This window comes from Ochotona princeps, chromosome 19, assembly GCF_030435755.1.
Source record: "Ochotona princeps isolate mOchPri1 chromosome 19, mOchPri1.hap1, whole genome shotgun sequence".
Taxonomy (NCBI): Eukaryota; Metazoa; Chordata; class Mammalia; order Lagomorpha; family Ochotonidae; genus Ochotona; species Ochotona princeps.
Window position 1 is genome coordinate 8568677 of NC_080850.1, and position 19095 is coordinate 8587771.

Genomic DNA, 19095 nt, shown 5'->3' on the forward strand with positions numbered 1-19095 from the left:
AGGCATTGTGGCACAGCACATTAAGCCAATGCTTGGGAAACTGGCAACCCATATTGAAATGTAGGTTGAGGTCCCAGCTGCTCTGCTTCCCATCCAGCTTCAGACTAACTCATCCTGCAGTTGATGGCTCAAGGACTTGGAGACCTACCTCCCAATGGGAGACCAAGGGGACCTTGGGCTCCTGACTTCAGGCTAGCCTGGCACTGTGGTGATTACAGGCATTTGAGAAGTGAATCAGCGGATAAAAACTCTCTCATTCTCTTTCCTCTCTCCCCTTTGCCCTCCCCTCCTTTCAAGTAGATGAAAACAAACTCCTTGAAAGTAAAAATAACACTAAAATCTGCTTTTCAGTGGCTGAAACAGATATCCTAGAATTCACGAAATATGCGACGTTTCAGATTTGACCATGAGCTGTGGTTCTGTAGTTTTAAGTTCCTTGATTGTTGGTGGTAAGAATCAGATTTCTAAGGAAAGGGGAAAACCCTGTGTCTTTCAGCTTATACCAGGTGCAACCATATAGAGAGATGGGGAAATGAGAGAGATGGATCTGTGGTTCCTGAAACCTGGGCTGATGGAATATCCCACCACCCAAGTTCTCCTCAGACTAGAACAACGTAACACTGTACGTGTCTGAGGCAGGTGCAGAGCACAAAACCCCCGTGCCACAATTTACCCTCAGGACCACAGTGACCTCAGCTGATTTGCATGTCATGCATGAAGGTGGCCATAACAGTGCACTTACCGTGGCTAATACACAGAATCTCTCTCTCTCTCTCTCTCTCTCTCTCTCTCTCTCTCTCTCTCTGCAGTATTTCATCTGGTTTCATTTGCATGATTCTGTGCAAGTAGAGCTATACCTGGTTTTACAATGGAATCACCAGTACTTAAGAGTACTGTTTGACCAATAGGAGAGGTTAGTCATTAGATGTGAGTGAAAAAAAAGTGGGTCTTACAGTTACCACACAATGTGTAAGCTGTTTTTCTAAGGGTCTTGTTTGGATCACTCCTCCATGATAAACCCGATGCCTAGAAGCTGCCTAGCGTAAAAGAACCCCTCCAGGGCTATTTGCTGGATAAATAACTGCCCATTTGGCAGATAAGAAAACTGAGGCCCCATATTCCTTACCCAAGATTGAAGAGTTGTGACAATCCAGGCCCTTGGTGAGTGAAAGGAAAGAGAGTCCTCCTGGTTGAGAAGTAAGCCCTGCAGAGAACACAGTGTGCTGGATCAGTTTGAAGATGAGCCACAAGGAAACACTATCCCTGGCCTCTAGAGCTTCAGATGCTGTGCTGTGTGGACAGGAAGCAGCCAAGGGCTGGCCTCCTGCTAAGATCCTGCTTTAGGACTTCCTTCAGTTGCCTCAGTTGGCAGGAGTTTTCTGCCTTTTTTTTTCCTCGTTGTTTAGAAAGAGGTATGGGGAGGATTAGCGTGTTCACTATCCTCCCCTCACTTTGAGAATGTCTCAGAGATCCTAATGGGAACCTGAGCTAAGCACTTCCTTCCCCCTCTCTTGGAGCTGGGGCTGCTGCAGGGGGAGAAAGCAAGTTCATGGAAACTGCACCTGTCACAGACAAATTCAGGCTGTCTCATTCCCATTTATCAAGCTGTCAACTCCTAACCTGTCAGAAAACCATTGGGATGTGTTGGAGTTTATCAGCTAGATTGCGTGGAGCAGCACTATCCACTTGTTTTTTTATTGATTGATTTATTTATTTATTTTCTGAGAGCTCCTTGGCTGTTTTAGGATGGCCTGTGAGAGGGAGGGGCTTCTGCCTGCTGCTCTTTCCCTGAATTGGAGAGAATCAAGAATCCCCATGCAAAGCCCTGCAATTTGGAGTACCGGCAGAACCGCCTGTGGCCAGCGTTGGCACAGGTTGGCGTTGTCTATTTCCGTCCAGTTAAATAGCAACTCCTGGGCAGTAGGAAGCTGCAGGTCCAACATGTCAACTGTGGAGAAAATTAAAGCTGCAAAGCTCTGTATAATTTATTCATCACAACCTAAAATTGACTCCCTGCTTGTCTGCATTCAGGTTGAGGCTCATTTAACTGCTTCCACTGTGTCTGTTTAAAGAGAAAATAGAGGCATCAGCTCAGGGGGTAAGATCAACCAAAACACAAGAATACCAACAATTCTTTCATTTTATTCCTCAGATGACTGTGTTCCTCCCTGCAGGGTAGGATGAGAATGACTGCATCCGAATGATTCATTATTATTATTGTTATTATTATTATTATTTCAAGTTTGGTGTCTCTTGAAAAATAAAAGTATTCTCTGGATTTTTTTTCCTTCCCTGAGGGAAAGTCCTTCAGACAAGGACAGCCCAGTCCCAGTCACAGACTCCAGCTGGCTTTTCTTCTGCTTTTGAAAGTGTCAACAGTCAGCAGACATTGTCATCATTTTACAGGTGAAGTTTAGCCAGGTAGAGCAGCTTGCTCAGGGTGACGCAGTTGGAAAGAATCAGAGCTCCAGGAGATCTTGGCCTCTGTTGTCCCTCAGTTGCATGGAGACCGTCAAGTTCAGTGAAGCAGGCACCTTCAGAGCTATGTGTCCCAGATGGTGCAGGAGCCCGTGGATCTGGTCCACCAGGATGTTACCCAAGCTTGAGAATGATAGTATCAGTTGACAGGTGAGGTGAGGAGGTCAGGTGCTCTCTTGGGTGAGCAAGTCAGATTCCTGTCTTATCTCCCCAGGGAGATTTTATGCCCCTTGAAGATGAAGAACTTCCAAAGGATATACAAACAAAGAAGATCTGGACAAAGTTTCTCTTTGTCATGCTCCCAGCGGGGCCAACTGCAAAAAATAGCTGGTGGCCAGGCCGATGACATGGATGGTGTGGGAGGGTGGTGTCTGCAAGGTGACGACAGGGGTGACATTCCTCTCACTGCTGCTGTCCCAGTGTGGAGCCTGACATTCCCATCCCTGCCATATTTGGGAAGAGAATCGGCTTGAAATTTCCAGGATAACAGGGTGAGGCAAATGAGAAGATTTACGTGTTGTGTCTGGAGAGACAAGAAGAGTAAGGGTGAGAAGGGCATGGCAGGGTGGCGGTGGGAGTTGTGGGAGAGGAAACATGCTTAGGTCCTGCTGATAACAGTAATGCTGAGTGGTACCTACAGCTCTGCTGCCCAGAGAAAGACAGAAGGCAGGGGAGAGATGAATAACGCTTTATCTTTATATTCGGGGAGGAAGATGGTGAGGAATCTTAAAAACCCACTCTCTTTTCCAAGGCCCAGGGAGAGTGGTGAGGAAGGGATCTGAACAGCTGCCAGAGCAGGTGAGCAAAGCTTCGGAAGCCAATCTGGCACAGGCACAGAGCTGCTGGCAGGGGGTGCAAGCCCTTCTGAAAGCTCCGTTGAAGAGTGCAGACCTTGGCTTTTGTGCCAAGCCCAGCCTGCAGATGAGTGCTGCCCATACTGGGCCCCCCAGGGACTGGCAGAGGAGAGATGACTACAGCAATGACAGACCCCTCCAAGGGTTGGATTGGACATGGCTCAGGAATGCAGAGGCTTGTTTGTTTGTTTGTTTGTTTGTTTAATTCAGAAGGGAGGAGGAGAGAGAGCAAGCGGACAGCAAGCCCATTCACAGTTGATTCCCTAAATGTCCGTAAGGCCCAGGACTGGCCTGTGGGCTGGATCCCAGAGCCAGGAAGTTGATCCCGGTCTCTTGGTGGATGGCAGAGACTCAGCTGCTTCAGCTGTCATCTGCTGCCTCCTGGTGTGCGCATTAACAGGAACCTGAACCTGCAGCCAGCACAAGGAATAGAATCCGGGTACTCTGATGTGAGTCACAGGCAGCTTCACCTCAAGGTCAACTCCCTCCCCACAAGGGGTTTATAAAGTATTACTGCACAAAATGTTGAATGTTCACTGGAGGAAAATTACTTGATACAGAGAATCCCATCCTCCCCCACCCCCCCAAAATTACTTAGAACGTTAGACCTAGAAACAATCATGAGTGCTGTTCTGTGATAATGTTCTCTCTCTTCCTTCTTAACTCACTCACATACTCACACACATTCATACTGTACATCTTCAAAAAGTTCAGAGGGCCTGGTGCGGCAGCCTAGCAGCTAAAGTCCTCACCTTGCACGCGCTGGGATCCCATATGGGAGCCGGTTCTAATTCTGGTGGCCCTACTTCCCATTCAGCTCCCTGCTTGTGACCTGGGAAAGCAGTCGAGGATGGCCCAATGCCTTGGGACCCTGCACCTACGTGGGAGACCAGGAAGAGGCTCGGGGCTCCTGGCTCCAGATTGGCTCAGTTCCAGCTGTTGCGGCTGCCTAGGGAGTGAACCATCGAACTAATGATCTTCCTCTGTCTGTCCTCCTCTCTGCATATCCGCCTTCCCATTTCAAATAAATAAATATTTTTAAAAAGTTCATAGAAATGCATAATATTAAAAAAATTACACATGGTTTTCAAAGCAATGTTTGCATCAAAAATAAGCTGATAATTCTACTTTTCCATGAACTTTTCCTGCATATTTGTAGCAGCTGGGTTATGCCCTGCATGCTTTTTGGAAATCCGGCTTTTCACATGAAAAATACATACAGATCATTTTCCCGAGTTTCTGAATAACATCCTCTTTGTAAACAGAGCCTGTTCTCCCACTGCGGTAGCAGCCATGACAACCAGTCCCACCATGGAAACATGCAGGTGACTTCCAGTTCTTTTCCAGCATCCAAAGGGCTCAGGGGAAGATCCTTGTACATACAAGCATGTTCCTGTGGGGATCTTTATCACATTAATTCATTACAAGTAAAGTTCAGAAGTCAAAGCTTATGCCCATATTAAGAGTGTCTTTAGACACATTGCCACGCTACCCAAGTAAAAGATTTTCCAAGTCCATGTTCCTCCTGGAAGGACATGTAAGCTTCTGTGTTTTTCCACCCTCACAGTCACAGCTTATTATCATTTTTAGAAAATCTTCATCCTGCTAGAATTTGAGAGGCTGGGAGGAAACCTTAAACCTAACTGCTTTGTTTCTGTCCTGATGCCCTTCAGGCAGAGAAGGGTGTGCAGAGCTTGCTGAGATGGATCCGTGGGGTCACTCAATGCTATGTCAGTACGCTTACAACGCTAAGTAAAGATATGATTCCAGGGGGGCGGCACTGTGGCATAACAAGCCATATCTCTGCCTGTGGCACCAGCACTCCATATGGATGCTGGTTTGAGTCCCAGCTGGCCCATTTTTTATCCAACTTCCTGTTTATGGCTTGGGAAAGCAGCAGAAGGTGGCTCAAATCCTTGGGCCCTTGCACCCACATGGGAGACTTAGAAGCATCTCCTGGCTTCTCAGATGGGCACAGTTCCAGCCATTGTGGGCATTGGCAGAGTGAACTCTGCCCTTTCCAATAAATGTTTGTAAAAAAAAAAAAGAGTAATAATAAAAGAAGAAGTGATTCAGACCAGGGCCTGAGAAGTTTTCCATCTGTCAGGCTTATCCTACAGGAGCCAGAGAGAGCTGCGTGCACGTATGCATGTAAGCTGGTGTTTTAAAGAGCGGTGTAGCCTAGGAATAGGGAGCCGACCCAAGAGAGCCCCAGGCTTCACAGGACTCATACGTCTGATGTCGTGACCCAGGTTCTTCCTCATCCCATGCAAGGTCTCCAAGAAAGCTTTCCTTTCTCTTGGGGAAAAAAAAAAAAAAAACACCCTGGCTTCTAAATAAAGAAACCTAGCAAACTCCTCCAGCACGTCTAAGTACGAGATTGAACTTCATCTGGGTCCCATTTGAGAAGAGCAGGCAAATAAAAGAGTCTGACATAAATGGTGCCGATAAGATGTAGAGCTCACCTGGGGAGCCTTACAAGTGTTTCACATTCAAAGCACATGTCTCTAATGCTAATCAGATCACCGTAGCATTTAGTTCTTACATCTGGCACAAAACTCTTGCTTTTATGTTTCCTATTTTTTCCCAGAAGGTAATAAAATTCACAATTGTATCTCATAATCAATATAGCATTTCTTCAGGCACTTCCGCACACGTTGAGCGCCAAAGCTTAGGTCTGCTTCAGATAAGGGAAATGTGTGCAACTGCTTGCTTACCCTTGCTGAGATGCTGGGCTCAGAGGTCTTGCCGTTGGTGACTTGGAAAGCGGATCTGCTCTTCCCCAGTGCAGCAGGGCTTGGTGACAGAGGGAAAGAGAGCTAAGGCAAATGCAAAGTGTGGAGGTAGACAGGTTGCAGCAGTGTGCAAGGGGGAACAGACAGGGAGCTTTACGGTGTCTGTACTTAGAATAGCCATATAATATCAGTGTGCCGTCCTCGTGTCTCAACGTGCTCTGGGCATGACATTCATTTTGGATGCCCAATAAGGGTTTTGCCATGAAGGACTCCTGCCTGGATAGGCAGAATTCATCATGCTTTCCTGAACTCACTTAATACTGGTCAAAACACAGTGAGAGTCACAAGTATGGATTTGGGGACTAATGGGCAAAGAAATTGAGTATTTTCCAGTTGTCTCAAGTTCATATGAGATGGAAACAAGAGAAAAGCCCCAATCCAAACCGCCAAGATTTCTTTTGGGCTGTTATAGTCTTCAAGTCATCTTTCTGTTTTAGACCCTCTGAAAATGTTTCAGCATCTTTCTTTGTCAAAGTGAGCAAGTTTTCACACCTAATTAACCCATGTACTCATTTATTTCCTAAATGCTATGACAACACGCTTATGCTGTTTTTTTTTTTTATTTTGTCATTTTGTTCTCAATACTTGCAAGTATTTATCATTTCAAAGGTTTTGTTTTGGGGGAATGGGCTTTGTTTTGTTTTTGAAAAGCAGGGTGACAGAGAAAGACTGCGGGGGAATAAAGAGAGAACATGTGTTCTCTCTTCCACGTGCTGGTTCATTCCCGAATATCCACAACATGCAGGCACGAGCCAGGCTCAAGCCAGAAGCCAGAAATTCCATCTAGGATTCCCACAGCGGTGTCAGGGGCCCAGGTAATTGGGTGATCATGCGTTGCCTTTCCAGGTGCATTGTGAGGAGCTGGGTCAGGAGAAAGGTAGTTAAGGCTAAAACCAGCAGTCTGCTATGGGTGCTGCTGTCACAAGCCACAGCTTAACCCGCTGCTCCACAACATGGGCCTCAAGCAACTGTAATCTTAAACTGAAGAAAATCTGGGACTGGCATGTGGTGCAGAGGCTTAATCTGCCACCTGCACATCCCACATCACTGTCAGTTGCAGGCTGCACTACTTCTGATCCAGCTCCTTGCTAATGTGCCAGGGAAGGCAGAGATAGCCCAAGAACGCGTGCCCTGGCAGCCCACATGGGAAACCCGGGCCCAGCACTGGGAGTTGTAGCCTTTTGGGGAGTGAACCAACGGATGGAGGTCTGCCTCTGTCTCCCCACTCACTCCTTATAACTCAGCCCTTCAACTACAATAAATCATTTTTTTAAAAAGATGGAGGAAATCATTTCTCCCCCTTGACAGTGATCAGTATGGGCTCATATTGGGGAAAAAAAAATCTCAGGTTAATCTGACCGCAGAGTGAGAAGAACAAAATGGGACACTATTTAAGGAGGACCTACTCTCAGGGGTGCAGAAATGCTGAGTCAGCACCCGTAAGCAAGGGCCTCCTTAAAGGTTGTTCTAGAGGTGCTTTCTGTGCCTCAGCTTAATCTTGCCTCTGAGCTTGGGTCTGAGCTACTTACTGGCTTTGAATACTTCGAAGATACCCAACTTCTAAAGCCTTCTTGATGAGTAAGTGTTAAAGGTCCTTAGCAGGGCCTTGATAAAGGAGGTGTATTTTATATCATGCATAGGTGATGAGCAAATCTAAGGTAAAAGGGTCCATCTTTGCTTATATACAGTGGTTCAGCTACTAAACAAGTGGATCAACTGATGTATCTTTGACTCCCGTGCTAGTTTGTGGTATACCCCCATGAATCAACCAAGCCAAAAGATTGAGACAAATACTGAAGACTCAAAGTTAACTGTGTTAGATTGGATCGTTTTACATCTTTTCTGTGTGTGCTTTATTAGAAACAGTAAAGTTCATTCAATCTTCCTGGATTCTTACCTTTTGCCCAGCTTGAAAAGTGAAATGAGTTCGCCTCTAGCACTATGTGTCCCATTAGAATAATCTTCCCTCCCGTGTCTTGTCTGCCAATCATTTGTAAACCTGGGCCCTGGGCTTTCTGCAAGCGCATGTAAATACCTGCCTGTCTCATGTCGCATGGTAGTAATTTATCCAGGAAACTTATTTCCAATAGGGTGGGTATTAGAATCTCTCCCACTTAAATCCACATTGAATATCTCAGATTATAATTTGCACAAAGTCTCCCATCACTAAATCCCCCTAAATTATCCTTAATTTTTTTTCATGTCTGGATGACTTTAAAAATGTTGTCTGTGGGTTTGGTGTTTGACAACACCTCGTGATGCTTGCATTCCGTATCTGAGTGTCTGGGTTCAAGTGCTACTTCCAATCCAGCATCCTGCTCAAGCCGACCCCGGGAGGAAGCAAGTGATGGCTCAAGTCTTTGGGTCTCTGTCACCCACATGTGAGACCTGGGTGGAGTTCAGGCTCAGGCTCCTGGCTTGGCTTGGCCTGGCCCGGAAAATGTGGGCATCTGGGAAGTGAACCAACAAACAGGATTTCTTTCTCTCTCTCTCTTTTTCTCCCTCTCTTTCTCACTCACTCTTCATCTGGCTTTCAAACAAATGAAACATTAAAAACTAATTTCTTTATTTAGAATAAAATAATTTTTAAAAAATCGTTTTTTCCCAAATGTTTTAAGTGTTACACAAATGTCCACCACGCACCAGCAATTGTTTTCTACTTCAAAGAAAAGTAATGACTTTGAATTTGTGGTTTTATTTTTATCTGTTGATTTACTACATCCCTTTGCATTCTCTCCATTGGGGCTGTCTTCTTTGACCTTGCCATTGGAACTGGGGACATTCCTGCTGGCCTCATAAATCACCAGTTATTGTTTCCTTGGCCTGTATAATCCAGTTTGAGAGTTACGCGTCTCTCTGTCTTGAAACGTTGTCTTCTGAATTTTTAATGACACCATGTTATCAAACTAGAAGATCTTCTCCTGAGCCTTCAAGCAAAAAACATAAAATGATTTGAAGTTTAACAATGAAGGTGGTCTGCTTGCTTGTTGACTCAGGAATCCTATCCTAGCATTTTGCAAAGGTCAGTTTCTCAACAAAGGCCTAGCCAGAACCTGTAGGGACCTGGCTCAGAGGAACAGGACTTCACCCCTGCCCTCATGAAAATGGACGGTGTCGCAAGGGATCAGTATACTGCTCCTGTAACTGGACAGTTAGTGCATATCCTAGGCTTAGAAATCACTGTACTCTAATCTGCATGGTGAGCGCAGCCATAGTTAATGCCTAAAGAAGTGAGCCTGAACAATAAAACTTCATTTAAAAAAAGTAGACAGTAGGGCCCAGTGTGATGCCTCAGTGGCTAAATCCTTTCCTCGCATGTGCCGGGATCCCATATGGACACCAGTTCGTGTCCCAGCTGCTCCACCTTCCATCCAGCTTCCTGCTTTGGGCCTGAGAAAGCATCAAAGACTGGCCCCAAGTCTTGGGACTCTACACCTGCACGGGAAACCCAGCAAAAACTCCTGGCTCCTGGCTTTGGATTTGCTCAGCTCCAGCCATTGCAGCCACTTGGAGAGTGAACCAATGGTTGGAAGATCTTCCTCTCTGTCTCTCTCTCTGTAAATCTGCCTTTCCAATAAAAATAAAGAAACTCTTTTAAAACCTAGACAATGGATGGGACCAAAAGACAGAAAGAAGCACAAGCAAATGAGGAGCTAGATGTGGGAATTAGTCTGTGTGGTCACTGCCAGAGTAGAGTGCTAAGATGAACTTTCAGGGGAAACTTGCTTTGGGCAGGTTGATTGGGGCAGAAAGGCAGCTTGGGAGAGTGTCAGTCATTTAGGATGAGTCCTGAAGGATGTAAGTAATCAGCCATGGGAGGCATGTCAGCCAGGGAGAGCTGCACGTACAGTGCCCTTAGGAGAGACAGTATTAAGTGTGTCATAGGAGTCAAGAGACCAGCAAAGCCATCTGTATATCCCTCGCAGCTTTCTCTATGCATGAAGTCAGCTGTCCCCAGGGGCTGTTGTCACTTCCCAGAATCTGGCCACAAAAGTGGCTGCTTGGGCTGCCCTGGAAGACTCACGGAGACAGCGCAGGTTGGGCTTGGGCCCGCTTTCCTCCTCCTTCCGAAGGGAAGACCTCTCCCAGCACATGGAGGATAGAAAGCTCGCTCGGAATGTGTCAGGCTAAGCAAAAACACATGGGGTGGCTCTGGTCTCCTAAAATAGAGCACAAGAAAGGCGGGCAACAGAGCAGCCTCCCATAAATCATCATTTGTCCAGAGAGAAGGTCTCTGACAGATATGTAGACTGTTGTGTGTGTGTGTGTGTGTGTGTGTGTGTGTGTGTCTGCATTTGCACATGTTGTTTGATTTCCAGTAGGCCATTGTTTGTCTGGAGAACAGAATGCTTGTGCTTACTCTATCTGGAAGCCACATCTCCAATGTGACCAGGCAGCTCTTGAGATAGGTCCCAAACTTTGTGTGACATTGCAGCCCACCTCCCTCTGTGGACACTGAAACTCACCAGGGACCCTTAATGGGGACAGGAGTGGAGCAGGTAGCCAGCTAGGAATTTTAGGGCATCTGAACTCATGTTCTACCCAAGAAGAAGGCTTAAAACACAGCAACCCTGTACTGTGGGAGTATCAGCTTTGAGACCCAGTCACACCTCTTGCAGCGCTGAGCTTCCGCCAAGTGATCTCTTCACAGCCCAATTCTGCCCACTACTTTGTGGCTCCCTGTGTTTCTATCTCTCCCAGATCCACACACAGGCACACACACACACACACACACACACGCACACACACTTTGCATTGCATATTTTTATGGGGCACATGGCACAGAGGTGAAGAGGCCATTTGAGGTGCCCATTTCAGACTGCCAGGCTCCATGCCCACGTCAAGCTTCCTGCTAAAGCTCACACTGAAAAGTAGCAGGTGATGATCAAGGATTCAGGTTCCTGCCATCCACAGGCAAAGCTCAGATTGAGATCCCAGCCCTCTGTTTTTGACCTGACCCAGCCCTAGCTGTTGCTAATGAATCATCAAACAGAAGATCTCTCTTTGGGTTTCCTTTTTTGTAGCTCTCTATGATTTTCAAATAAGATAAAAATTCATAAAATGGCACGAAATGTGTCACAGTTAGGGCCCTTAGCTTTTTCTTCTCCATATGTGTGTTTCTCTCTTGTCTGACCACAATTATCTTTGTGCCAATTCCACCAACCACCCTGCATCCCAGCATCACTCTGCCTCCTCATCTAGAGCTTAAGTCTCTATCCCCTTCATTACATCAATTCCTCCTCTCTAAGCTCCTCTAAAATTTCTTGTTCGGAGCACTCATTGCTATTACAGCTTTATATTTGCTTGTGTGATTTGATGAATGCTGATTAATCTTTGATTAATGTTGGTTCTCACCTCATACCCCCTTGCTCATCAGTCAGGCTTGGGACAAGAAACTTGGCAGGGTCTGCACATAGCTTTTGGTTTTACTAATTTGTTTTTGCTTTGTTGTATTGGTTCATCAGGGCACCAAAACAGTGTCTAGTACGTGGCTGAAACAAAATATGTATTTTCTTAATGAATGATTGATGGGACTGGTTATTTCCTCCTGCAGACGATATCTTTATAAACTCTAGTAATTATGTCTCATTACCTGGCAAAGGCATGGATCCAATCAAAGACGCAGGGGTATTTCAAGAGTGAAGGTGCAAACGGGAAGTAAGGAGTGCACACCTCTGTGGAAATGGAACATTTCTGAGCCAGAGGGGTTATACAGTAACTGCTTTGCACAGAGAGGAGGCTTAATGTTTCAAAGTCAAGGCTGTCTGGCCCCTAGTCTCAACCTAGGATCTTTTGGCAGTACCCCATCCCCACCCCACCCCACCTTTTTTTTCCCCTTAAGACTAGCCCTGAGCAAAAAAACACAGCCCCAGCTCTCTTTTCCTTGGATGCTTGCTTGCCATTCACAAGGCTCCCCGCCCCTAATAGGCTAAGTGCCTCTTTGAGCTGCAGTAACTTCTCTGGGATACCACTTATGTCCACCTCTCTCCTGATGTCATCCTCAAGGCCCACTCACTTGCATCTGCACACATGGCATGTGGATTTTTAATTTTGCTGACTCCACTGGCCAAGGGACCACCTGGTTGCATTTGTGAGTTTCCAGGCAGCACAGCTCAGTTATTGCTAACATTCCAGTCAGGCCCCAGAACTGCATAGTGGCATGATTTTAGAACACTGCCCCCTTGACAAGGAAAGTTGGAAAGTTGAAATTTTAATTTAAATTTCATTATTAAAGTACCACCTGACCCCATCAAAACTTCTTGACGAGTTTCTAGTATTCAACTTTCAAGGGTCCAAGACATTGACTTTGAGACTCTCTGGTTCTGGGTCTTTAAATCTTTGCTGGACTCCCTGGAGAGCTTCCAGCCAGTAGTGTTCCTGTTATCCTCTGTTATCTGAGTGTTCTGGAACACCGATGAGGAGAAGGAGAAAGAGGAGGAGGAAGAAAAGGATGACAGAGTTCCTGTAAAAAGAGGCAATTAGGGAAATTGTCCAAGAGTTGAATATCTTCCTTTTCTTTGTTTTTCTTGTCCCCACCACCTCAGCTAGCCAGAGAGAAAGCACCTTCTCCCAGTTCTACTGCTGCAGGTCCCACCCCTCTTCCGGGCCCTGTTTCTTCCATTAAATCCCAGCCTGCTTCCTTTGGAAGGACTTTGGTCATCATGTGCTTGAGGGCTCCTTGCTGGACAGATGATACAAAGAGGTTCTTGATAGGTGAGCCATATGCCTGTGGTTACACACTAACTTAGTAAAATCCTCAAAATGCCTTCAATGTAACAGTAGCTGCCTTATTTTCTCAACAAACTAGAAGCCCTCCAACTCAGGAAGGGATTGTGAATGCTTTCCACTGTGGACTTAGACTGATAAGAATGTTCTGCCTATATTGGGGTGATGATGGCCATATGGGCTCAGGTGGACCTGAGTTTCATCACATCTGCATTTACACCTGTGTGATCGTGGGCAGTTTGTACTCACAGTTTTTAATTCACCTCCTCCGTTATGCAGTGAAGTAATACAACTTTGCTTATGTGGTGTTCTGCCAGTGAAAGTGACCAATCACGCAAAAACGCTTAGCATAGTATCTGGTTTACAGTGGACATTTAATCAATAGGTTTAACCTTTTTCTTTTCAGAAGGAAAAGAAAATTCTGGGGAAGAGGCGCCACTCCCTTCATTCCGACCCAGTGAATTCTGTTCTCCCATCTACTATCCATTCAGTCCTCAGCCTCACAGACCCCTGGTGCCATGTACCGTGGCCGAGGGCTCTAGGTGGCGTACACAGGATTCTTGGCACCCACTCTCGTAGAGTTTACAGCCCAACAGGGAAGATGGCCATTTAAATAAACACTCAGGAAACAAACAGTGCAGTGCCTGGGACTGTGGAGCTAGCAGTCATGTTAGGGAAACTTTAAGAACTCTGGAGTCTAACTTGGGGCTTGCAACCCAGCTCTTCTTCCTTGTGGTGTTTCATCACCGGCAAGTAACTTCACCTCCCTGTTTCCTTTGCTGTCAAGTGAAGGCAGGGGAGTTCTTTCCTCATAAGATTGTGGAAAGGGTGCAAGTGCCTGGCCCAGAGAGAACCCTGCATAACTGTTGGCCAGGAGAAGCCACAGCTTCTACATATGTGAGCTGAGCTGAATGTACAGCCTCAAGCAAACTCCCAAGTTCAGAGGAGATATGGCAAGGGGCCTGCAGGCTACAGTAAAACTGAACAGTGATCTCCTCAAGGCTTCCAGTTCCACTTCCCACATCAGCTAAAACAGCTATCGGCCCCTGCACCTGAGGTGTCACTGTCCCGCAGCAATGGACTTGGTGCGTGGAGCCGATAATAACCTGACTGATGGTCAAAGCTGAAGTTTATTAGTGGCATCAGACTTTATACACCGAGGGTCCTATGGGATAAGGAAGGAAGTATTGAGCTCATCAACAAAACTCATTAACTGTTTCTATGCTTTTGTTTGGAACTCCTTTTGTCTTGTATATTCCACCAAGTGTTCTCATACACATGCTGTCCACTCAACTGTTCTTATACAAATGATATCCAGTCAGGTATACAAAAGGTAGCCATTCAATTGTTTTCATACAAATATTATCCAATCAACTGTAATCCTGTGCTTGCTGACCTTCTAGGGTCACAATGTCCTCCTACACTGAGGTTCCACTCAGGAAAGTCTACCTGCCTCGCCACGTCCTTTCTCATCATTTGAATACCTATATTTGCATTTTCTTCCACTTGTATATATTTTGTTCTGAGAAGGTATAGACAATATGGAACAGGGTACTCTCTGGGTGATTTGTGCATCTCTTGGGCTTTTTTTCTTGTTTTATTTTTTATATGTATTTAGTTGAAAGGAGAGTTTACAGATAGAAGGAAAGGCAGAAAGAGACAGACAAAATGAGATTTTCCCTCTGCTGGCTTGCTCCCCAAATGGTTAAATGAACCAGAGTTGACCCAATCTGAAGCCAGCAGGTTCATCTGGTATACCACTTGGCTACAGAGACCCAAGTACTTGGCCCTCCTTCTGTTACTTCCCAAGTACATTGGCAGGTAGCCAGACAGGAGGTGGAGCAGCATGGACTCAAACCCATGAAATACACCTGGGTTTGAATACTTGTGAGAAGCTAGGCTGTTACTCTTAAGAGAAATGTTAAGTTTTCGAGGACACACAGCAACCCTTATATGTACCGGTAGGTAAACTGAGGCCCAGGATGAGATATAACTTGCACCAAGTCACCAAAAAAGTTAAAGCCAGAGCCAGGATAAAAAGCCAGGCTCACAGATCCTGATACATGCTATTCTCCATTGCTAAAAGGAAACCACTTTCTTTTCAAATATCAACTCAAATCAATTGGCAATTTGTACTTGGAGTCCTCTGCCAAGGAGACTGTTGAGGCCACATTCTGTCTCATTCAGGAAAGAACTGCCGTTGATTTGCAGTGCCGCCATGCAATAGAGAGTGGAACCATGTAATGCACATGTTCCATGGTTCTTGGCTTAATGAAAGTCAAAGAGGTACCAGTGATGGTGGGATTTCATTATAAGGCGTGGATAAGAAGGGGAGTCAAGGTGTGAGGGTAGCTTATTTGGAGTAATGGGAAAAAAATATAGAATGTCTCTCCCCACCCTCAACTCAAGCAATCTTCTAGTCCCTTGCCCCAGTCCCTCTGCCTTTCTCTCTGGGTTAAAAATACTCCTGATCTATGTCAAGGAGTTGCCATGGATTATCAGTAAAAGGTGGAAATGTAGCAAAGTGGCTAAGGTGACATAGAGTTCTGGGTTTATATATCAGCTCTCTGCTTGATGATAGTTGGCTTACAGTGAGCAAATGGTTTCATTTCCTGAGGCCTCAATTTCCTTGTCTGTAAAGTGGGGTTGTCAATACCTGTCTCACAGAGTCTTTGTGAGGTTTAAAAGAGAGAACAAATGTGAAGCCCCCAGGACTGTACCTGACATGTAATAAACTCAGAAAAATAGCAACCGGATGTGAGTATCTAAAGCAGCATTCCCTGGGGCTGGAAACTACTAACCTGTCACTCTTACAGTTGGATGACTGATATTGGTGCATAATGAAATCCTTGGAGCCCTATTCACTTCTAGAAGGTTTTCTGAAGCAACAGTAAGAGCTTTAAAAAAAAATCCTGGCGCTAAGTCAATTTTATTATTATCCTCACTGCTTGAAATATATGATTAGCAAATGGTTTATAGGGTAACCTTATGTGGGTAACGAGAAAGCTTCATTTATCAAATACTGTGCCCATTCAATGTACCAGGGTGGTCTCAATGACAGATCTAATGGCAACGATTCTCAACAGTCCCTCTTAGAGGTTTAGGAGGGCAGATGGGAGACAGCAGGAGAGACAATGAAATGATTTGTCTGAAATATTTGGATGTTTACTCAACATAGGCAGCATTCATCGAACTTCCAAGCTGGGTTCTTTCTATGAAGCCCATCGTCATGTGTGCGTGGCCCAACTTAAGTCTCAGAGTGGTCAAGTGATTTGTGTAAGGTCACACCGTGAGTGACTGGCTGGACCAGGACAGGACTAGAAGCTGTACCAGGTGGCACATGCAACGGAATAATCAGAGGAGTGTGTCGATGATACACACCTCAACACCTCGGGAGCACAGCCTTCCCAGGGTAGAACGAGGAGCCTGTAGGTTGTCCCAGCCCTACAAGTGGCACTGAGACACAACCAGCTTTGGCAACTACCGCTTACCTGGCTCAGCTGGTTCAGCTGGCTTAGCCCTCCATGTGGGTCTGCAAACCAGCAGCACCAGCTTCACTTGGCAGCTTAGTGGCAAGACTGAATCTCACAGCCCCTGGCTTAGAAGCTGCATATTCACAAGAGACCCCTGGGTGCATGTGTGCCAATTGAACCTGAAACATGCTGATCTATCCAAAACTTTCACAGCCAGTTCAACACCCACATGCTTCATGGGGTAGGGATTGGGAGAAGCTGAGATTAATAGAGAACGGACAGACTATGGATGAAGCTAAGTTAGGCCTTTGGCCCTTGACAGTAGCTTGGCAGTATTTTCAAAATCTAGTTGGCCCCAAACAGATCTCCTCTGTGAATCTTCATGGATCACTTGATTAGGCCAAGTCCTTGAAGGTCAAAGTTTATTTGTGTTTTGAAATAAACTTGAATATTTCAGCTGTACTTTGCATCTGTCTTACAGTCATCTACATAAATATCGATATTTCTCAAATGGTTCTTGAGACACATGCAAAGAACACCTTTACCTTGCTCTCATATCCTTTCGTTTCTCAGAGACTTTGGTGTTTTGTATACTCATTAGAATATTGGGTAGTTTTGGAAGCATTTCACTCCAATGTTACTTCTGATAATGGGCATTTGTAGAGTGGTTGATAAACAACCCTTTGTGTATGAAGTGAGTTAGGAATGCAATTGATTTCTCTCCAGGAAAATTTATAATTTCTTTTCTACTTTCATTGGCACCATTTTTTTTACACCCATAATAAGGTACCCTTGCATGCTGGCACAGCAAACATTTTGTTGGCTGGTCAGCCTCTCTCTCTCTTTCTCCCCTTTCTCTTTCTCTCTCTCTCTCTCTCTAAGATGTATTTATTTTTATTGGAAAAGCAGATTACAGAGAGGAGAGACAGAAAGGTCTTTCATCCATTGGTTCACTGCCCAAGTGACCACAGTAGCCAGAACTGAGCTGATCCAAAGCCAGTAGCCAGGAGCCTCTTCTGGATTCTCCCTGTAGGTACAGGGTCCCAAGGCTTTGGGCCATCCTCTGCTGCTTTCCCAGTCCACAAGCAGAGAGCTGATGGGAAGCGGAGCACCCAGGACACAGACTGTACTCATATGGGATCTCATTACATGCAAGGTGAGGATTTAGCCATTAGGCTATTGTGCCAGACCCAGTCAACCTCCTTTGATCCTTGAGCACTATAAGACCAAGTTTAGGAGGAGTAGCATCCCCATTGAAATCATATCTACTAATGGAGATTCTGTTAGGATTTGCAGGGAGGGGTAGAGGATAGACAAAGTGGTATTGTTCTTTCCTATGTCACAAAGTACAATTTAAACACATCGCATAGAACTCTCCTTCCTGCCATTGCTCTGTTGAGCCTTATCTCATCTCTATAATAGCTCATAGACTTTCAAACCCCAGGTCCCAGCCCGCTAACTCCCCAATGGCCCTAAGCCCTTTGTCCTTTCTAGACCCACAAAGGCTTGGAAGCTGGTTAAATGGTGGCACACTTGCCAAACCTACTCCTTGCAAGCACCAGCTCAGCTGCCCATATAGCTGATGCTCCTTTGTGGCTTCCACAATGTAATGGAGCCTGAGGTTTGAGGCAGTGTCTGCCTTATTACTTAATCTCCACCATCTCTAATGACATGACCCACAGAAGGAGCCTGGGAAACTGCAGTGTGGTTAGATGAGCAGGTTTGGGTCTGTCAAGGTAGGAAGAAGAAGGGGAGGTGGAGAGGGTATGGAGTCTAGACCCAGCCTTTAGGACTCTGCACTTAAAAAGAAAGCAGCCAGAGTGTCCCACTCAGAAGAGATCCCAGAGGGCACTGCTGCCTAACCTGCAGAAATAGAAAAATAATTTTCTTTTCAAAAATACTGCACTACCCAATTGATTTGCTAATGGGTTCTGGCAGCCTTTGTATTAGTCTGAGAAGCCATTCAGACCACCGTTGACAGTGTCAACCCTATAAATTGCCCTTGTTAAAGTCTGCACATAAAAATTCAATAGAAAACACCTGGTTAGCTGGGCCTCCACCAAGCCTAGGAGGGCACTTGGTGGCCTGAGACTAGACTTGGAGCCCGGGAAGACACCTCCCTCTCCATCACCCAAAGATAAGCTTAAAGTCTTTGATAGAATGGGGCAGAAGTATCTGCAAGACCTTGGATTATTTTTGGGTCAAACCTGATAGGACTTTTTTTCTTTTTAAGGTTGACGTCCTTAAAACTCTAGAGTTGGATTTTTGCTTGAAAAAAACTGGGAGATCTAGACATCCTGGATTCTGTTATGATTACAGTCAGCTAGAACAAGACCTTTATTCTTCAACTCACCCAAGAATAGCTTGATTCTTGGTCGTAGCGACAGGCAGCCTTGGCTCCAAATGGAAAGCCACCTGGAAGGTAGCTCCTGCCTTCGGGACTATGCCCACCTTGAAGTATCCTGTTGATGACCTGAAGGGAGAATTGTCTTCAAGGAACCTACTTTGCACAGCTTCAAGCTGTGAGCTGGGAATTGTGTAACTGTTAAAAATGTGTTGTTCCTCCTTTAACTCCCCATAATTCTTAGTGTTTTGGTCCTCCAGAGCCCACCTAAAACTAAGCTAGCATTTCTAATTAAAATGGCAAGTTTATTCTAGTGAAAAAAAATGTTCGCAATCCATGTGTAAGTTTATTCAGAATATGCATTTTTCGTGAACTTTTTAAAGAACCCCTGCTTCCCTCTCTCCTGCCAACCTCCCAGCCCCCCC

The 19095-nt window shown here is 45.5% G+C and overlaps 1 protein-coding gene across 1 annotated transcript in view; it reads left to right on the forward strand.

Annotated features, from left to right (window-relative positions):
• SLIT3 (slit guidance ligand 3) overlaps positions 1-19095 on the forward strand; it is a 596992-nt gene that overhangs the window by 312421 nt on the left and 265476 nt on the right. The window lies entirely within an intron of this gene.